Source organism: Rattus norvegicus, chromosome 8 (genome assembly GCF_036323735.1).
Source record: "Rattus norvegicus strain BN/NHsdMcwi chromosome 8, GRCr8, whole genome shotgun sequence".
Lineage (NCBI taxonomy): Eukaryota > Metazoa > Chordata > Mammalia > Rodentia > Muridae > Rattus > Rattus norvegicus.
The window spans coordinates 124,776,345-124,783,061 of NC_086026.1; the positions used below are offsets into that span (position 1 = coordinate 124,776,345).

The 6,717-nt window shown below is 47.7% G+C and overlaps 1 long non-coding RNA gene across 3 annotated transcripts; it reads left to right on the forward strand.

The window, feature by feature from the left end:
* The first annotated feature begins 741 nt into the window (after positions 1-741).
* LOC120094284 (uncharacterized) lies at positions 742-6,383 on the forward strand. 3 transcript variants are annotated; one of them, XR_005488536.2, is made up of 3 exons: positions 742-974; positions 3,451-3,800; positions 5,642-6,383. It is a non-coding gene; the product is annotated as an uncharacterized LOC120094284 (long non-coding RNA). The 3 variants fall into 3 exon arrangements; XR_005488537.1 differs by lacking the exon at positions 5,642-6,383 and having other exon boundaries at positions 3,451-3,574; positions 3,676-4,422; XR_005488535.1 differs by lacking the exon at positions 5,642-6,383 and having other exon boundaries at positions 3,451-4,422.
* The last annotated feature ends 334 nt before the right edge of the window (positions 6,384-6,717 follow it).

The following is a 6,717-nucleotide window of genomic DNA, read 5'->3' on the forward strand; positions in this document are numbered from 1 at the left end:
AAGCCAGACTAGGGATGAGGACAAACCACAAAGGAGAGAAACTCAGAAATCTACAGCAAAATGTGACCAGTGGATGCCAGGGGCTTTTGGATCAGACCTAAAGACTGCCCAGCTGATCATCTCAGCGGCATGAACACAGTCTAAAGATGTTAACCCGGCTGGGCTCTCCAGCGCATAGAGTGCCTAGTCTACTTTAACCTCACGTTAAAGTGATTCCTTCTGAAAGAAAACACTGCTCTTCTACATAAGTTCAACACTAGCCTACACTAAACAGACATGGCAATACTGTGTTCTCTCTTAAGTATCAATCGAAGCATCACGGGGCATAAATAAAAATCTCTCAGACTGAGACACATGAGACAGGCATCTCATGTAAGCTAAGGCTGGGATTCTAGCATCCTGACCCTCCAATCTATCTCAGGGACCTGACCCATACAACTCTTGAGATTCAGTTAGGATAAATATCCATCTACCCCTGCCTCCCATGTGCTGGGACTAAAAGTGCAAGCCACCACAGCTGGCTGAAAGGTTGAGTTCTCAAGATCCTGATATTGTGCTTCTGAAATAAATGGGCAAGATGAATAAATGAACCTGGGGAAGATTTCTGGCAAGGTTCTGGAGAGATCTCAAGACTCAAGGAAACTTCAAATTCAGTCTACGGGGTGGGGCACTCTGGAGAATGTTAGGTAAGCACTGAAGAAGTAGGGGTGTAACTGCTGTATCCTGGCTGAAAAGCTCAAATTCATACGGCATGTGGTGTTCCAAGGCGGCGTCCAGAGTGACAACAGTGAAAGCACGCACCCCGTGACGTTGGAAGTGACTCAACGCCCACGAGACCACTCTAGTGGATTTGCGCTGTACAGTGATACACAGCCTCTCCAGCCCTCCTAAAACCTTGACTGGACGCTTCCTGCAGCTAAGTTCCCTTTCTCGAGCAAAGCTTCACCCTGAGTTTGTCCTCGGTCATGCAGCAGGTGAGTGGCTTTATGGCGACCAACGTGCTTTGATCTGTGACTCCTCCACTTTACCTTGGCATGACCAGAAAGAATGAATGTCTGCAGAAGTCTTCCAAAACAATGGCAGGTTTGTCTTAGCGCGTGGTGGCACGCCCTGTTAATCATAGCATGGATCGGTCAGCAGCAGGGGAATCTCTGAGTTCAAGGCTTGAAATGTCTACACAGCAAATTCCAGGGCAAGAAGACTATGGGGAGGGAGGGAGGGAGGGAGGGAGGGAGGAAGGGAGGGAGGGAGAGAGGGAGAGGGAGGGAGGGAGGGAGGGAGAGAGGGACAGAGAGAGAGAGAGAGAGAGAGAGAGAGAGAGATTTTCTCAAAAACCAAGCAAACCAATCCCCCAGAGCAATGGCAGAACACGAGAACCAGGGAGAATGAGAGGAAACAAGACAGAACGGTATCAGAGACCTGCTCATAAAAGACATTTGTCTCCTTGAGTGATCTTCAGGATGTCAACTGTCATTTACATCTTGAAGGCCATCCAAAGGTCATGTGGGATAGAGAGTTAATGTACTGCTGAGATAAACACGTGACCAAAAGCTACCTGTGGAGGGAAAAAATGATTCGGCTTTCATATCCTGATGACGCTACAACATGAGGGGAAGCCAGGGCAGGAACTCAGCGTTAAGAACCTGGAGGTGGGGACTAAAGCAAAGACCCAAGGAGGAACTTACTCTGTTTACTGGCTTGCTCCTCGTGGCTGGCTTGCTCTGTTTGCTTTCTCACATAACCCAGGACCACATTGCCCACAGTGAGCAGGGCCCTCCCACATCAGCGATTCATCAAGAGCATGCCCCACAGACTCACGATGTACGCAGGCCGATCTCATAAAGACTTTTTCTCAAGTGGTGTTTCCTCTTCCCAGTTTGCATCTCTTCGACAAACTAAGTCTAACTGTTGTCCAGACCAGTGCAATTTGGAGGAACCTGGAAGAAGTGAGGGAGGCTGTTGCGTGTGAGCGCCTGAAGGGGTTGTAGCCTCTTGCTTTTTCTCTGTATCATGGCCAGGAGGTGAGCAGATCATAACTCCATCATGATGTCTGGTGTTGCCTGGGGCCCAAACAATCGAACTTCACTCACCAGGAACTTCCAAAAGCATAAGCATATTTCTTTTTCTTTTCTTTTCTTTTATTTTTTGGTTCTTTTTTTCGGAGCTGGGGACCGAACCCAGGGCCTTGCGCTTCCTAGGTAAGCGCTCTACCACTGAGCTAAATCCCCAGCCCCATATTTCTTTTTATATTGATCATTATTGTTTGTTATAGGGATAAAATGATCTGATTAATACAGTACCACTGAAGAAGCACTGAGCGAAAGAGAGCAGCAGTTGTCAGACTGGCTTGCTCCTTGGTGGAGGTTGGGACAGATGTTGAAGAGATAGCCCCTCCCTGACTTCTCACTCACTCTCCTCTGGCCCCGATTCCTTTGTTTTGTTTGTCCCTTGTCACCAATCATGCTGCTGTCCTTGTCATAGTCCCAGGATCTTCAAGGGTTTGAGTCGTTTGCCTTTATTAAGGAAATTTGAAGGTGAAACCATGTTCTCTCATGAAACAAACTTTCAAACATCATCTGTCAAGGTCAGTCTGGGCTCTCTAATGTCATGGACTCCTGTGATTCTGAGTCCTAGCTCTCATACCTGGACCTAGGACAGAGGAGAAAGAAAGAGGTCATTGAGTGGGAAATGGCCCCTATAGGCGCTGTGCTCTGGATGCCGGGCGTCCAGCTGAGGAAGCTGTTATGGAAGGCTGTGTGTGACTATTTGAGTGGTTCACTTCTATGTGTATGTTCAGATGCATGCATACACGTGCAGAGGCAGGTGAAGACAGGGTGGAAGATATGTCAGACCCCAGAGAGCTATGGTCACTGATGGCTGTGAGCTTGGGATCAAACTCAGATCCTCTGCAAGAGCAGCAAGTGCCCCTCACCACGGCCCTGCCTCTCCAGCCCACGAATTCTTTAAGTAGCCAAGCCCTACTGTAGGGAGTGTGCAGAAGGTCACTGGACACTGCTGGAGGTCTTACCGCCCAGCTCACTTCCCGCCTTCTTTCTGCTTCTTGACTGTAGGTGTAACCTCAGCAACTGCCCCAGGCAGCTGGCTGCCAGTCCTTCCTGGTTGTTATGGACTGTGTCGTCTTAAACCATGAGCCCAAACACTCACTTCCTTCTTTAAATTGCTTTCGGTCAGGCCGTTGGTCACAAATGAGAAAAGTATTGCAGAGGGATAAGTTCAAGAGGTCACCAGCATCTTATTTGACACCTCTAATAGCCACGCTACAAGTGTTAAAACAAGACCGATTTTATTATTTTATTATTATTTTATTAGCTCACTTAAAGTATTCAAATAACACTTTAGTATGGTTTCTTTTGTAGTAGGTCTGATTTTTTTTTTTTGGTTAGTTTCACGTTTCTGGTTTGTTTTTTTTTTTTTTTTAATTTTCTTCAGTATGAATTCGGCGCCATGTTTGTGCAGGAGTCTGCAGAGGTCAGAAGAAGCATCGGATCCCATGGATTCAAGACGATCATGCATCGGATCCCGTAGAACTGAAGTTCAAGATGATCATGGCCATGTGGGTGCTGGGAACTGAACCCAGGTCCTCTGCAAGAGCAGTAAATGCTCTTAACCAGGGAGTCATCTCTCTAGTCACCCGTTGTTTGTTTTTTGAGACAGGGTCTTGCTGTGTAGCCCCCACTAGCTTGGAACTCAATTTGTACACCAGGCTGACCTTGAACTCTCAGAGATCTGCCTACCTGTCTCCTGGACACTAGGATTTAAGGCATGAGCCAGCACGCCCTGTAAGTCTTTGATTTTCATCTTGCATTTCCAATTGGTGGATACAGTCCGTGCAGAAGAGTCATGTCTCAAGAGACAAATAGTAACCAGTGACAAATGGCTGTCATATTGTTCAGCACAGGTTCAGATATTTCCACAGAGAGACATGTGCCATAACTTCTCAAACCCAACGTCGAGCCCTCAAATTCTGTATCCCAGGGAATCTGTGAGATGAACTCATTTTCTCATGGTCCCAGGAGATACTAGCAATGAAGTGTGAGCATTTGACTTGAACTTTTCCTTCTACCCACTCAACGGTCTTCTCTGCGCCTTAGCGGATGTGGAGCTCACTGGCTTGGCAAATATGCAAACACAAAAACAAAAGCCCAACCAACAAACCAGCCCAAGCAACAATCGTCAAACATAGGTTCTCATTAGTGGCTGTATCAGAAGCACACTGGGTCCTTCACTACCCCTTACACTGTCGTCTTATGCTAGCAATCCACAGCTGTCCATTGTACCTAGGCCATGCTATAGAACCTTTCTCACACACCTTTCCTGGTGAGCGCCCAGTGACTTCTATAAGATTCCTTAAGAGCCTTCAGATAGGAAACAATAAAGCAGCTTCATTCGGTCTTCCCTTGAGCACCCAGAATTGTCCTGAAGTTCATGGCGGGCTGGAAGGGCAGAGCTAGGAAGGCACCACCTGTGGCTCATGATACTTCCCGGGATTTTCCCAGGTGGGGTCACCAAGGAGTTTGTCCGAGTGACTTACAGAGAAAGAACTCCCAGGAGAAAGGGACTTAGGGGAGCAGTGTGTGCAAAGGGAGAAAGCTCACCAGAGACCTGGGGCCAGCTGCCATGAGCTTCTTTCTGCCCAATCCCATGGGGTGCTCCTCACCATCCCCAAACCTGTGGTGAGAAGATGGTCTAGTGCACCCCTGTGATAGAAGCTCATTTTCAAGGCTTCCTGGGCGCAGTAGGATGCATAGTTTGGGGTGGGCTGGAGCGAGGTTGGGCTTCTTGTCAGTTGCCTGTGTTGGACTAACACTCCAGCAGTGGGTGGGCGGCTGAGGACAGGGCAGGGTAGAGCATTCCTGTCACTATGGGAGAATCCGTTTACCTACAGGTCACCACTTCTGTGAGACCTGAGTGAAACCCCATGGGGAAGCTGTTACAGCACATGGAGTCAGCATTGCCATTTTTGTCCCCGGTGCCAGACACAAAGAAACAGGATTCTGGGTAATTTTAGCTTTCTGCCTCTCAAATGTTTGAGAGATTTCAGCTGATGTCCTAACACAGCAGAGTTCAGGCAAGCTAGAGCATCTCCAATGCCTGAACACACACACACACACACACACACACACACACACACACACACACACACACACACTGTCCGCAGGCAGGCTCTTCCCAATTCCAGAATGGTTTGTTGTGTAATAATAGTCAGAGTATGTTCCCTTCATGCTCAACAAAGTGCTACATAATCTTAATTTTTGCTGTTGAGTCAGAGAACTTGGGTAAGTTTCGGTGTTACATTGCTGATAGCAGAACCGGAATGAGAAGTAAAATTTACCAAGGCAAATCCCATCCTCTGCCCATGCCATAGCTGACCTCCAACAGAAGTATGCGGTCTGCCTCCTGAGTGCATAGGATGAAGAGACAGGAGAAGCCGGTTCTTGCTCTGGTGTGTGTTTCTGGACAGTGTTTGCTGTATGGCCATCGAGGAGCCCCTCATAGCTATCATTCTCCTCCGACGTCGTGACTATAGCTTTGGGGTTTTCATGCACAAACCAAACCCTAAGTACTTATTTTCTTTCTGTGGAAAAAAAATTGTTTACTAAAATTCTTGTTGGCTTTTCAGATCCCAGAGATTGATTTCTGCTCCTGCTGCTGACCTACTTTCTCTGAACATACAGGCCTCCAACAACAACATAAACCCGAAAGGGTGCTTCCTGGGGGAAAGGAGACCGGAATGGAGCACCCTTTTAAGGAGCTGGGTTAGCTGTTCCATACCAGGGTTAAGAGGACTTCAGCTAGAGCCTGTTTGAACTTGGAAACCCTCTCTTGAAATCCCAAAGGAAAGGTGTGTTTATTTTCACAGTGAACTTTGTTCTACACATTCTCATAGTGAGAGTTAAAAGGACAGGTTAAGAGACAGCTCAGTCTGTACACTGAATGTGTGAAGCTCAATCCCTAGAACCTACTTAAAAATACAAAAAGCTGGGCATGGATGTGTGTGCTTGTCATGTACACAGTGGGAGGCAGAGCCTGGATTTCTGAGCCTGTCTGGCTGACCAGCCTCGACCATACAGCAGACCCCGGGTCCCCAGTGAGAGACTGCGCTTCAAAATAAAAAGATAGTGAGTGTTGGTGGAGGAAGAGAAGGCAGGTTATCCTCTGGCCTATGTGCAACACACACACACACACACACACACACACACACACACACAGAGAGAGACAGAGTGAGAGGCAGAGAGACAGAGACAGAGAGAGACAGAGAGAGAACTGGAGAGAGAGAACTGGAAAGAGAGAACTGGAGAGAGAGAGCTAGAGAGAGAGAACTGGAGAGAGAGAGCTAGAGAGAGAGAACTGGAGAGAGAGAACTGGAGAGAGAGAGAGCTAGAGAGAGAGAACTGGAGAGAGAGAGCTAGAGAGAGAACTGGAGAGAGAGAGAACTGGAGAGAGAGAGCTAGAGAGAGAGAACTGGAGAGAGAGAGAGCTAGAGAGAGAGAACTGGAGAAAGAGAGAACTGGAGAGAGAGAGCTAGAGAGAGAGAACTGGAGAGAGAGAGAGCTAGAAAGAGAGAGAGAGAGAGAGAGAGAGAGAGAGAGAGAGAGAGAGAGAGAGAGAGAATCGGAGAGAGGAAAAACACGAAGGTGTGGTAGCTTAGGCAGTGAGCCACTCGATCTATTAGCGCTTTGAGTGAAAAGCAATCAC